This window comes from Calidris pugnax, unplaced genomic scaffold (genome assembly GCF_001431845.1).
Source record: "Calidris pugnax isolate Ruff unplaced genomic scaffold, ASM143184v1 scaffold70, whole genome shotgun sequence".
Lineage (NCBI taxonomy): Eukaryota > Metazoa > Chordata > Aves > Charadriiformes > Scolopacidae > Calidris > Calidris pugnax.
In genome coordinates this window covers 5,097,967-5,112,508 of record NW_015090862.1, presented here as the reverse complement: position 1 = coordinate 5,112,508, position 14,542 = coordinate 5,097,967, and positions in this window count along the sequence as shown.

Here is a 14,542-nt window from a genome sequence, read left to right as displayed (position 1 = left end):
GGTAATACCTAACTCCAACTATTCCATAGATGCCTATGGAGATTTATACTCCATATTGTGCTTTGCCAATTTAATGCTAATGCACAAATTGAATAGTGTATATATGTTAAAGCAATCTTAAAAACTCTCCAACAGCCTGTAGCAGTAACTGTTAAGGAGTACTAACATTGATTAAAAATTAATTTTTATCTTTGTAAGGTCACATGTTTCATATACAGGCATTTAATTAATGACTTATTCAAATGACTAAGTTCATGAATGTAGACAACACTTGTACATCTATTTTCATCCCCATCACCTTAATGCAAAGGACAAAATAGAACTTCTTTGCCTTTATACAATGTGTTCCATTGCAAGTTTCCCTTTAGTATCCACTACCATAAAAATCTGCACTTTAAAAGGGACCAGAAAAATATTCCAATGTTTACACACACCATTTAAGAACCGTTGCCTGGGCAAGGTTAAACTTGTTTAGAACTAATAAAGGCATAACTTATACATCACATTACATACTATTACAGATAACATTCAAGGGACAAACCCCAAAATCACACTGGAACTCTGTAACGAGGTGGAGCATGCCATTTGGGATTTGCAGCTGAAGACAAAGGACCTCTGTGAAGGCTTGCTTAAAGTTACAGATGTAGAAAGGAAAGCTTGTAGAAGACAAGTGCAGAAGCCAAGAGGTAAGACCACAGAGTCAGGCCAAGTATTTCAAAGTCACATGGCTGACCAATGGGAATGAGGACAAGCACAGGTTTCCTATACACAGAATCAGAGAAGATGTTAGACTGAACCAGTTTCATCAGCAATATCGAAGGCTTAGAAACAGATGAAGAGAACTGAAGGAAGGAGCAGAACTTCCACATAGACATTAGAAGCAGCTTGCCTGGATCAGGTTAGGCTCCCATCACCTCACCAACCCAGACCATCCCACCTTTCCTCTTTAAGATTTGTTCCCCTTACTCTCTTTCCCATTTGAGAAAGTAGGATCTGTCACTCAGCTTATTGCAGGCCAATCACAGAGGGCACAATGTAGCGTGGATACATTGTCTGTGAAAACCCCTCTCACACACTATAGATTATTGAGGCACCTAGGAGATCACAACACAGAGACCATGGCAGCTGCTAGGAATATGCCCCTTGGATACGTTTCACAGTACTTCCTTATTATTGTTCCAGCTTCAGAACAAAACAACATCCACAGAGAGAGCAATCACAGAGGCTCTGCAAAGCTTTGGTACTTCAGTGGGGTTCTCACACACTGTCATACCAGAGACTGTAAGACAGGAACAGGAATAAAGGGGAAAACAGTATGTTTTGTTACATTGCATGTATTACAGTATCAAATGGATAGAACAACAGAGAGTACTCCCCCACCTGCCAGTTCTACCACTTAAATGTCCTGACTTGCCATGACATAAAAAAACCCCCCACTTTAACTCAGTTTTAGTTCTTGAGTATATCCCCAAGTCTTAAAAAAAAAATACCATGACTGAAAAATAAGTGACTAGGCATTTCACTGAGAGATCATGCAAAAAAAAAGTGACTTCATTAAAACGAATTAGACTTCTAACTGTCTCAAGAGTTTCAACTGGTCAAGAATAATTGCAAAACAAGCCCTAAAAGGACATATTTAGCTACAGAACTTAAAAAATATTCTTCATTGTTCACTGTATCCTGTTACCAGCTTATACATAATTTTAGCCACTGAATTGGTGTTTTTTTGTTTTGGCAATCAGATGATATTAGCTTCCCCTTTGTTTTTTCTTTTCCTGTTTGTACACCTGCACTCTCAATGAGCAAACAGCAACAGGATTAGTATTTTATAGTTAGCCTACTACTCCACATCTGTAAGGAGCAGAATGACACAATACTTTCAAAACCCTGGGTAAAAAAAAAACCACAACACAATAATCTTGACTTCCAACTTTAAGATCTAATTGTTGACCCCAAGTAAAATAATTTTGAAATAAAAAAATGGATATTCTTCAAAAATGCCATCTGCTTCAGGTGTAAAATTCACAATCATAGCTACCTCACAACAGGTAGTTAACACCCCAATTACTGACTCTACAGCTAGATATTTTGAAGTGTAGACTAGAAAGAACTCCCCAAAGTCTTAAGTTTATTCTAGAACAGCAGAAAGTTACCACTGGTGTTTCTGATTGAAGTCTCTTTCTGCCCCCTCCCACACTAAGTTATGAGCTATTTAATTGTGCTTGAGTATCAGAGATGAAGTACAAATGACAGCTCGCTTTGTCCCTTGCAGTCCCAGGTTGGACTCAGATCAAAGAAAAATCCTGCCACACTCAGCTCAAATAAAAATCCTACCACATAGCAGCAGGATAAGCCTGCTAACTGTTTGTTCCATTTTAAATATATTCTGGTCTGAGAACAGACCCATGTACTGGACGAGCCAAGTGAAAAGTTACCTAATGGCCTCAGGTGCAAAAATGCCTCAGCCTGTATCATTAAGAAATCACCCAAACAAAAGAAAACCTGATTTCAGTGGATGAACACTCTCGAGGTGTGTCAGACTAAATAGCTATTCATGACTAATTCATTAATTGTGGTAACAACAGGCTTCTCTATTACAAAATACTACCTTCAGAACACATTCATCAGAACATCCTTGGTGACAGCAAAAGGTTTCAGAAGTATGTGCCTATACGCTAAGGGTACAGGCTGTACTGTCAATACAGCCCAAATATACTTGCTTCAGCACTTATATCTTTCACGCACTTAAGACTGTTTTCAGAATAAACAGGCCTTAAATTCCTTTCTGCAAATGAAAGTTTCAGGACCGGAAGAAAGTTCTTCAAGTCTATCCTGTGTCACTGAAACAGAGATTTAGAATTTTGTATTGTGTTCTGCTCTTCTGGGTGGGTCTCAGATATTCCTTTCTTATCCAGAATTGGAAGGTTTTAGTTCTGTCAAGACTGTACCCATAATTGTTAAATTTTGGACAGTCACATGAAGCTGAACTTTATTTAGTCTGAGTTTAAGCACAGACTGTGAAACTTAAAAACAAGAAGAGGTCAAGCTCAGTACTCCTAAACTAAAGATCACAATCTACTCTCACAGAACTTAATTGTATTTTTACTGGTGAATTCATGGGAGCAGGTAAGGCAGCTAGATATTTCAGCAGGAAGCAGGGAGTATATTCTTAGTGGTTGCAAGGCTTTTCTGAAGTACACTGCATTTGCTTCTTTCTCAATATGGCTTTATTAGTGACTGTTTTAAGAAATCAGGTATAGGGCTTGGAGTTTCCCCCATATTTCCCATATTCTGTACTGGGAATATAGAATACAACACGAGCCCACCCAAGTATAAGTCTCAAGAAAAAAAAATACAAGAAGCAAGTTAGGAGGTGCAACTGACATTAATGTTGGAATTATTCTTTCCTCTTCCACTATCACCAATTAAAGGCTGTGCTCATTTTGCTAGAAGTACTTTGTACCCTCCACTAATCCCAGTTCTATATTATTTAAGACACACCACTACTAATGTATAGACCACTGGAAGCTCTGCTGTAGAACAAAGACTTTTAACTACATAAAGACAAACTTTCAGCATTGTAGAGATGCAGGCTCACTTACCCGAATCCATCCCATTAGTGCTACCTAACTGCTTAACATCACTATAACTCCATGCATAAAACTGCACTGTACACAGCTACAAAGAAAACAGACCCCACGTGACCCTGCCAAGATTACCCATTTGTCCAGAAACATTTTGTCATCACTCTCTTTTAGTGAAGAAGGCTATTCATTTTGTCTAGAACAATACCAAATATGGGAATAAGTAGCCACTGTTTTTTCTATTTCCTCTCAAGTGTTCCTAGATTGAACCAGAATAAAAACACAAAGTAAACTACAGGAAGAAACCACTGCTGGTCATGAACTTAATCAGTGTATTGAGATCAGGTCTCTGTGGACTGGGTGTGCTGGTATTTCAGGCATTAAGAGCGCTGGAACCAGAATTCCTATTTACCACTAGAAAAGCTTAAAAGAGTAGTACTCATGGGAACAGCTTTAAGACTTCTGGAGAAGTCAGCTGAGTAACCAACACTAGGAACTGGTAAACTAAGTACTCTTTCAGTATTAGAACTGTCAGTTAACAATAGTACTATTCCCTACTACCGTGCACAGAAGTTTAACCACTCTGTAGCCTCACAAGAGGCTCACGCACTTCATTAAATGTGAATGGCCTGAGACTGAGGCCAAGGTCAGTGGAAACTGCAGCAAGTTCGCATACATATTCTCTGTGTTTGAAGGTAGCTTTAAAATAGAACAGCCCGATCTCCGTTATCGTATGTACTTTTTTAAACCCCAACAGAACCCATTTAAGTTGTATCAAATACAAGTTTTGTTAACCACATAGCTGATTCAATTGCTATTTAAAGCAAGTATGAAACTGGGCAGATTCTTTATTTTCTCCACTACATTGGATCTAGTCCTTTATTGCCACGCAGATATACATTACAGCACGGTGCTATAAGACAAGAGTGATAGACAAATATCTAAGCTGCTTAAGAAACCAGATTTAGTTTCTAGTACTCAACCTGTTTCTAGCACCTAACTTGAGTTCCTCATATTGGATACACAGGCAGTGTCAAGTCCTCTTTCACTTAGGTGCTTAGGTACGCTTCTAATCTGACTTGTTCTGCTGAAGACCTATCTTCCCATCTGAAATGATCATGCCTTGAACTCCATGGTTGCAACCCAACGCTGAGGAAAAAAAAAGCAAGCAAAATAGCAAAAGCAGTGGCCTTTTCTACAATGAAGTCATTCTCCCTTTCTCAACTATGCTTTAAATGGAACTCATTAAAGTTGTTCATTAAAGGCCAAATCTCAAATCTGACCTCCATAGACATAAGCAAATTCATAACAGGACCTCTATTTGTTACAAACAACATTCAAGTTCACCGTTTCCCCTGTGTTAAGCATAATTTACCTTGAAAAAAACCCCAGTAAATAGTATAGTATATAGAAGTTACTGCAACTCCAACTTCCAGGCAAAATCTACTTGCTGATCGTCTATTCCTATAAACGAGGATCACCAGCAGAATGGGACTTGGGTCCTCAAAGGGCTCTGAAACCCTTCCTGCATGGACTTTGCCTTCAACTGCTGGTAAGCAGAATGTGATGCTGGCCATCAAATATGAGCCCTGAGGGGCCCACCAAGTCCCATCACTTAGCTAGAAGAAAAATGTTCTTTGTGCTTACCAGCACAACTAGCAAATGTGGGCTTCAAGCACCTGTAATTAGGAACTCTTGGCTACCTGAGGAAGAAGCGGAAAAAGATGCTTCGCGAAGTCAAGAGCCGCTGCAGAGCGAGTAAACAGCTAACACTTTGGATACAGTTCAGGATAGATTTGCAGCTGTAGTTCTTTTGCCACAGGCAGCAGGTTTAAGCTGCTGCTCTGTAGCAGTAGGCCCATAATTCCCCTTCCACCAGGGCTAACCAACTTCAGAAAGTCACCTTACTCCAGACTACTGCCTTGCAGGTTACACAAAGCACAGCCAGGATACCCTCAAAAACAGAAAACATCTGAAACCTGAGAAGTTATTTTGACTTTTCCACTGCAAAGACGAGAATGTTTTTGTAGAACCTTTGGTTTGCTGAATCTAGCAATTATTGACCAATATAGTAGTTCCCAGCATATATTTAAAGTTGAGGGGAAGCACTGAAAAAGGCTTTGGAGACTACCAACAACACAGCATCAAGTACTGGAAACACAACTGTGCATAAGGCATAGTTTTTAAGTGGAGAAAAAAAAATGTAGCTGAATTAATTCCGTTCTTGGTGGGACTACTGCATTTTAATTGGTAAAGTCAAAGATTTGTTTTCATGTATTAAAGCAAATCAGAATTAAGGAACTAAACAAGTTTACACAAGGACATCATCAGCAGGATATTACATGACATAGAAGCTACATGTTATAAAATAATGCTTTGTAATACATGTTTCCCCAGTATCCAAATTCTTAATTCAACTTATGGTAGGAAAGATACCAGACAGGAGTACAGTGAGTCTAAGTTACTTCCATAAAAACCATACTATGAAAAAACAACAGAAATCATAAACTAGACATGATACATACAATGATGAATTCCCGTGACTAATTAGGTTTTTTCCCCCTAGATGATGGCATCGTATCACTAGTTCCCTCAAAAACATCATTTCTTGATCTATATCAAGGCATCAATTTCTTGATCTGTTTAGACAGCAAATTGTAAGTGCCAATACAAAGACAGCAGAAATATTTACGCTAAATCCATGTTTCATTGCCTTTACCAGAAGATACTTGTAGAGCCATTTATTAATTCAGACCATGTAGACAGCTAGTACCTCTGTGCTCAGAAAACAAGGACAGGTGGCTCTGTAGCTTTATATCCTTTCTGGAATGAACCTCACCAAATCTGAAAGCCCCCATTTAAATTAAAGTATAGATATACTGTAAGTATGACTATTTTCAATTACTGTTAAAAATACTTTTGCACATTTCCCTTTCATTAGGTATGTACCGAGTAGAGTATGGGTGCAGTAAAGGAAAACAAATTCTTTCATGATTGATAAACAGACAAATCAAATTCTTCTCAAATGCTGAAAGAAAACACAAATACTCACACTTAAAAGCTTTTGAGTACCATGAAGTGGTCTTTAAGATTAGGTTTAATGAATATACTCCTTCAGTATGCCTCAAGAACACTGCTTTTACTTAACAATTTAAGTATTTTCCAATTCAAATACCAAAATAAGATAGTCCAAAACCTCAGTGATCCAAAGATGTTCAGTACACGCCAGAACCACCACAACAGCTCAAAGTCCAACAACTAAGAGAATGCTAATGCTTTACATATATATCTTCACAATACCTAGGCAAATTTTTCTCTTGGAATCTTCCTACTAACCCCCCAGACCAGTAATACTTTCATACCAAGTGAGCTAGCAGAGTGTACAGGGTTCACAACCCAAAGGACTTCAAATGTGTTGGCAGCATTTGTTAAAAGAAATTAAAATGCACTTTGTATCAGCATACTTATTTACAAGGTTTGGAATAACACAGGGTTAAGAGTTGCAAAGGCAAATTTGGAAGCACTTAGCCATTTGTGCAGACTTGTATCCTTCAAGGCAGGAAAAAAAGACAAAACAAGATGAGACGAATTCTTGACTACTACTTGGCACTGCAAATGTATTGCTGACAAGAGGTCCCAACTTTCATCTTTCTGTATTTCTGCTATTAGCAATATAAAACTCAAAGCACAGGAAAAGACATAAATCACTGCAAAAGATAAACCTGGTGCACTGGTAAACCGCCGAGAATTTAAAGCCTCACAAATGTTGTGGAATGTCAGATTGAAAACAGAAGACTCTCCTAGGTGCAGGATCAAACATCTGGCAGCATATTATTTCATAAGACACAAGCATGAAAAATTTAAAATTCAGAGTGTTAAGAGCGTTGGACATGTTTTATAAAGAATATCAGGCTGCATTGTTCAGACTTGAACATGACTTCAACACTTAAATTAGAGAAGGCTGACCGGGAACTGGTTACAGACTCAGGCTCAGCTGATGAAGGTGATTCAGTGAGTGGTTTCTGAGCTGGCAAGGAAAAACCCCTCACACTTCCTGTGCAGGGACAAGTGCAGCTAGTCACCGCAAGGCTGACGGCCCTGCTTGAAGCACGCCAACAGAAACCTCTCATTTAGACTTCAGACTGCTGAGCAGAGTATCAAAATAGCTTCTCGAAGCACATGCTTTTGCATAAACCATTTATGTTCCTTTTTTTGATGAAGTAGGCTAAAGAAAGAGATCTATCATCATCCCACACCAAGAGTATAAAGCTTCCACCTTTTGCATTGTTCCTCGGTCAGCCAGAAGTGGCTTTCACCAGACACTTCTGGCAGAATGACCCAGATGACAGGAGAGTCATTTTTACATTTACAGAATGGTGTTAATCATTAAGCATGCTGAAGATCTGCTAATGTCTAGCTTTAAAGTTCACATTTAGTTGTTAAATTTACTAAGTAATGTTAGTAGATAATTCTTCAGGCTTAATAGGTCCTCTTAATCATGCTTCCCAATAAGCATTACTTCTGATGATAACTGACTCATGCTCTAATGACTAATACTTGTCAGATTTCCCATTGGCTTTGTTTAAAAAAAAAAAAAAGCCTTTTCAGTTTCAATTTAAAAAATTCAATTCAAAAGGTTTTTTTAGAAATACACTTATGAACCAAATCCACCAATGGTTTTAATGCCAATTAAATGCCGCTATCTCTTTGGAAAAAGATCCTTGACCACACCCCCTTTCCTAGGTTATTTACATTAAGTAATCCTGAGCTTAGACGTACTTGCTGTTGTATGTAAAGCAGCCAGACTCTAAAGCCATTTACACATTTGTATGAAGAATATTTAATAAAATAGGCAGAAAACACCTGTAAGGTTCAGCATGTGGAAATGCTTTAAGAAACTTCTTCCTACCACATTAATGACAGTCAAGCAGAGAGAACAGATTGATGTGCTGCCAGGACAAGACTGCACACCTGGTCTCCCCAAGGGGTATTCACATTTTTGAAGAGGTGAGGGTAGGAGAAGGGGAGGAAATCAGTAAGTGGAGGATAGGAAAGATGGAAGATGAGGATGAGTCAGGAGATGAGCGATAGCCGTACTTCCTGGGCAGGACAGCGATCGGCATCTCAGGAACGCGGGAGAAGGGAAAGACTGATTGAGCCCAGGTAGGGCTGGCTAAAATACAGCTCCTCACACCCAAGCTCCCCCAGGAGTGCAACAGGAGGCTACGATTGCACAAGCATCCTAACAATCAGGTGAGGCAAAGGTCTAAACACCTTGTCAGAGTAAGAAACAGCTCCCAGTTCAGATCTTAAGATAGGAGAAAATTCTTGTTTACTTTTTGCCATGTTTCTCTGGTATTTTAAATACTTTTAAAACCGTGTAGTAGATATAATAGAAGCCATACAACAACTAACAGAATCCTTCAGCTACAGTGGTTTCAAAAATTAGCGAGCAGCCCATATTCCAGCAATACTTATCAGTGCACAAGCAGTACAAAGGGACACTTCCACGGGAGTAATAGGAATGCTGGTCATTTGCTAGCAGCCAGCATGGACCAGAAAAGCTTCTTGGCAGACAATAGGACAGTGAGAAAATTAATGACCTCCAACAGATTAGAAAGTGTGTAAGAGAGCCTTCATACTATTTTTCCCAAAAGATAAAGCTTTTTACACTGATGTAAACCTTTGCTGCTCATATTCAAAGTGAGACTTTAGATAGTACAAACTGGCTTAATTCAAAAAGTTAACAATAGTGCAAGCCAACCACTTCTTGCCAATCCTATGCCTGGTGATCTCTCTGTTTGCAGAAGGACTGAACTATTTTCCCAATCCTTATTTTTGTAAAATAAACACATACACACTCTTCCCAGTTCTAAGAACTGCTTCTTTGATTTTACTCCTCCTAGTTTTGCACTGCTAACTCCTAGAACAAAGCCTGTTTTAATTCAGTGCAAAATCCCTTTCTAATGTCACCCTGGTGCTTTCCAGTGCCCACACACCACCTAGATCTAGAATCCAGCTTCCGAAAAAAAGCAGACTGAACAAATGCATTACAATAGTGTTTGAGGAAACTGAAAAGGGAAGGAGATCAATTTGTCAGTTTTAAGCCATGTACTGTAGCAGCAACCAGAACCAAAAGGTAAGCCAAAACCTGACAACTTGCAGGCCAAAACAGGGAGGCAGATGGCAGGTAGTCTCTGTCAGCAGAACTCTCCAGTAAGCTCACTCCAAGGGCTACCCAGGATCCCTGGCAACGTAAGTGTAAGAGCTAGGAGTTTAGGAGGAAAAGTCACCACTTAATTTTTGTTCCCTTCCTCATCAGATGCAGCTACAAAAACTAATTAGGTTTTATTGATATAAAGGACTCTTTTGTAGCTCCGAAGATGTCTATTTACATGTTCTCTATCTATACATTAGCAATACACACATACTGTATTAGAAGGCAAACCTAAACATGCAGGCATTTCTGATTCCTTATGCTGAAGCTGGAAATAGAGAAGTACAAAAACCTTTATTCTCTGATATAACTTGGATAGAGCATGCATGGCCATTTAGATCAACGTGTCACTTCTACACAAACTCCTAAAATTGGGAATAGATTAAACTGGTATTTATGAAGGAAAAATATTTAAAACTATTACAAAAGGAGCTGAGAAGACTTCTCTACAGAGGCGTGTAACCTCTTAGTATTTCAAGCAAGGAATATACTTTCCATGTTAAGATAAGAATATTACTAAGATTTTGCTGAGAACTCAACAAAAGCTTGACAACATTTCACTGGTTACCTGTCACAAAGACTCTAAAAAGCTTGTTTTAACTTCCCCCATTCCACATACACAGCAATGCTTTAAGACAAGGCAGTAAGACTGGGGCAAGTTATTAACTTTCAAGTTAAAAAACGGCTGCAAAAAGTTTAACTAAACAACTAATTGCATTGTCACCCCATTTCCTTCACTACAAGCTAATTATGTATGGAGGGGAGAAAAAAGCAATCCTGGAAGGCAAAAGAAATTATGAGAAAAGTGCTTAAGATGTACATATGTACACAATCACATTTTCAGCTGCAAAACCTGTATTTGGGTAACATTCTGCATACATCAGTATTTTCTGAAAAAGTGCTCTAACATACACAATATATCCATAAATGAGGTCTAAGCTAGGAAGAAACAGAGACAAGCAGACACACAATGTAAACCTAAACAAAACACATCACGTATAAATGACTAGCTTTGCTATTGAACATGCTACTGTGTTTTATTATATTTTACGTATCAGCCAGACAGAAACACCATAGAGCTGGAAGATTTTTCCATTAATGCACCTCTAGACATAATGCAAAGCACATGCTGTTACCCTCTCTGCTATTCCACGTTTGGCAGAGAGCAAGGTTTGAGCTTGCTACAGCAATTCTACTGTCTGCAGCACCAGACAGAAAAGCACCCTTCAAATACAGAAGCATCGGTGTCTTGCCTGTGATTTTCCTGCAGGGAAAAGACTGAACACGGTATAAGGTCCCAGCTCACATCACACACAAGCTATTTTAGGACCAAATCCTAAAGGCTGGCAAGTCCTTTCAGGCTAATTAAGTAATTTTCAGTTCTGCAGACTTTCATAGGCACTAATCAAGACATCCCCAGCATCTTGCTAGACTGGGCTTCAAGAATCTAAACTCTACTGATGGGAAGCTACCTTCAACTGCTATAAAAGGTTCCTTTTTAAGAATCAACTAGTTCTTCTTCCATCTTTGTTGAAGAAGTGGAAACAGGAAGACACCAAATATGCCCGGATAAAATGCACATACTGACTGCGGTGCTACAGAAAAATGCTTAGCATTGAAATGTTGGTTAAATGCAATACGTTGAACACTTCTTTTTTCCCTTAACATAAGTGAATTAGACAACCCTGGCTTGACAATTTGCGAGTTACTCCAGACAGCGCTGAACCTTGATCTCTCTTGGAACCCTCCCTTCCCACTCTCCCCAAAAAAGTGGTACAAAACTTCAGTAGAAGTAATCTAGAACAGAGATCATGCAAAAGCAGGCTAAGTTGATCGCTGATGGGTTGTTGCTGGGGTGCTTCTTTGGTTTTGTGTTTGGATTTATTTTTTTAAAATAAATACGGTAGCAGTTCGTGTCTAAGAAACAGTACTACATTTGCTGATTGGTGTTCAATGTTTATCCTCAGTAGTCAAAGCCAGCTGACAGTACCCAAGGGAACAATCATTTCCTGAAGACTAGAGCTACTTTAAATGAAAAGTTCAAGATGACATTGTCACATTAATGTGATGAGACTATTTTTGTAACCTAACACAGATTCTCTGTCCAACTCCAGATAAGACCCTCTACGTGAACTACCTGATGCAGGTCCAAAGTCAGAGTATAAAAGCAAAAGTTGCATGAAGTTCACCTGACCTTATGTTTCACTTCAACCAAGTTTCAGCTTAGTTCTGCTGAGAGCTAAGGATCCAGTCCTTCACTAGAGTAGGACTACTTTACACTCACATAGCACACGTTTTTGAAGACTTACAAGTTGCAGCTAAGCTATTAGAGGCTCTAGTTTATTCGGAATTTAAAATACTGAAATGCAAAGTTAACTAAGTGGATACATTTCAAGAGAAGAAATTTCAACAGCTGCCACACATTCCTTAAAACTATCAGCTTTAATGCAGTTCTACGCCACTGTTGCTCATTCCCACTTTGTACTGCACAAAAGAGCTCACCCATTCTCCATCTGTAGATCTCCTCCTGAAACCACCCTGTTAACCAGATATTGACCTGGATTAAAAATAAATCAGCAAAAAAGTGCAAATGTATTGTTAAATTGCACCATGCTGCACAATCTTGGCAGCAGACCCAAGTGGGGCAGTGCACCACAACACAGAGGCTAGAGAAGGCAGCACGTTTACACCAGTGCCACCTCTACATGCTCTGCTGTATCCCACTCCTGAGAAGCATGAAACTACCACCACTAGTGTCAGTGGTAACTCAGCACCCTGCCAGGAAAAGTTCACTCGAAGGTCTACAGAGATGATATGGCAGAAGAGACTAAATTTGGAAGACACAAAGAACTCCTATGACATTCTGCCTTTTCCTTCCCTCCACAGAAATCAAAGTTGTCAACACAAAAATAAGGGAATTAATGTGAATTTTTTATACAGCACAGAGAATGCCTATAAAGTTTCAGGATATTACTAGCATGATTCATGTTCCTAAGCAATCATTGTAAGTTCTGCCAGGCAATCCTTTTGCCAGGTTTTTAAGTTACAAAATACTATGTTCTAATGGTTATCAAATAATTGTTTGCACATAATTCTTAGAAAATAGTAGTACTTTTAAAAACAATATTTTCTGGTTTGCCTCTAATCATTACTTATGGACAATCTTAAAAACACAGTTCACATTAGCTTGAGATCTCACTATGAAAAGATTAACTCAAGACTACTTCAGTATCGAATTAAAAGCTGGTGAATAACTTTGCCAACAGTTCCCTGAAAAGGATACTGTGTGAAAGAAACTAGCTGTCTTACTCTGATACGGTAAAACTCATCAACTATGTTAACAATTAGTTATGTGTCTTTGCAAGAACTATATTTTGGTTAGAACCTTTCATTAAAAAGGAATTAATGGAGCCCACAGCAGATCAACTAACAGACTCACTGATCTCAAAGTATTACTGTTACGCTTTGAAGGACCTGCACCGAGGACTTCCAGCCCCATCTCATACACAGCAGCCCAGGCAATGATACATAATCTCTATCAGAGGTCTGTAACTGCCACAGGTGTCCGTGAACTAGCAAGCACTGAGGAGCAAAGGTTATGGTTAAAGGGTTGATTTGAGCCACCTGGCTAAACAATCAACTCACAGCCAACACAAGTACCTTATCTTACTCTCCTATTCAAAGCTCCTTACCAACAACAGGACTGTAAGAGCTGGTGGTGTCACTATCCCCGAGTGTGACAGAAATTTCAGGTTCCTAATCTCTGCAATGCTTTACTTGAAGCAAAGGCTTGTGCTCAACAGAGGTGCAAGCAGGCACAAGTGTACTTGTCTCAGGAAGTCAAAGCACAGGCACTGGCAATGGGAAAGGCATCCTTTAAAAGGTACTGGGAGTGAAGGGACCAAGGTAACACCCCACGTGAGGCAGTAAAGCTCTGAATACACAAGGACTAGGTTGGTTAGCCTTTAAAAATTAACCTTAGTTGAGCTTTAGTAAGAATAACGCAAAAGTTTTCCAAGTATTTTTACTCTTCAACATTACACTCCAGGACAGTTTTTAATAAATAACTTGCTTAAAGGTTATGGATCTTAGCCTAGTTTATTACCACATAAGATTTTTCACTACTTACTCTAAGTTCTTGTGTAACAGGTAGTCAGAACCATTATTTGGGTTACTTCAGGACGGAAGCTATAATCAATCACCAGAAGCCGACTACTAAAGACAGACCAGGTTCAGCTGCTGATCCTCCCCACCTGGCTTTCCCCGCACCTGGCACCGAGTGTTTTACAGACACCGCACCCCCGTCACGGCGGGCGCTACACGGACCCGGCGGCCCCCGGCCCGGGGACCTGCGCTTGGCGCACACCGCTCGGCCGTGCCTGCCGCCGGACACGGTGCCGAGCGACACCGGCCCTCGGACACGGTGCCAAGCACCGCCAGCTGGGGGGCCGCTCGCACAAACACCCGGAGGAGCCCCTCTGCCGCGGAGGTCCCGCGCCTCCCTCCCCACACACGGGTTTACCCACCCGAGGACACCAACGCGCCAGACCCTCCTGGGGCGGCCCCGGGGGCGCGGCTGAGGAGCGAAGCCGCCGCGCTCCGCCGGCGGAGCCCCCCGGACCGGCTCCGCTCCCCATGCACGCACACGCCGGCGCCCATTACACAACCGCCCCCTCGCCGCCGCCCCTTCCCGGCGAGGCGTGGGGAAACACGGCCGCCAGGACCCCCCCCGGCCCGGCCC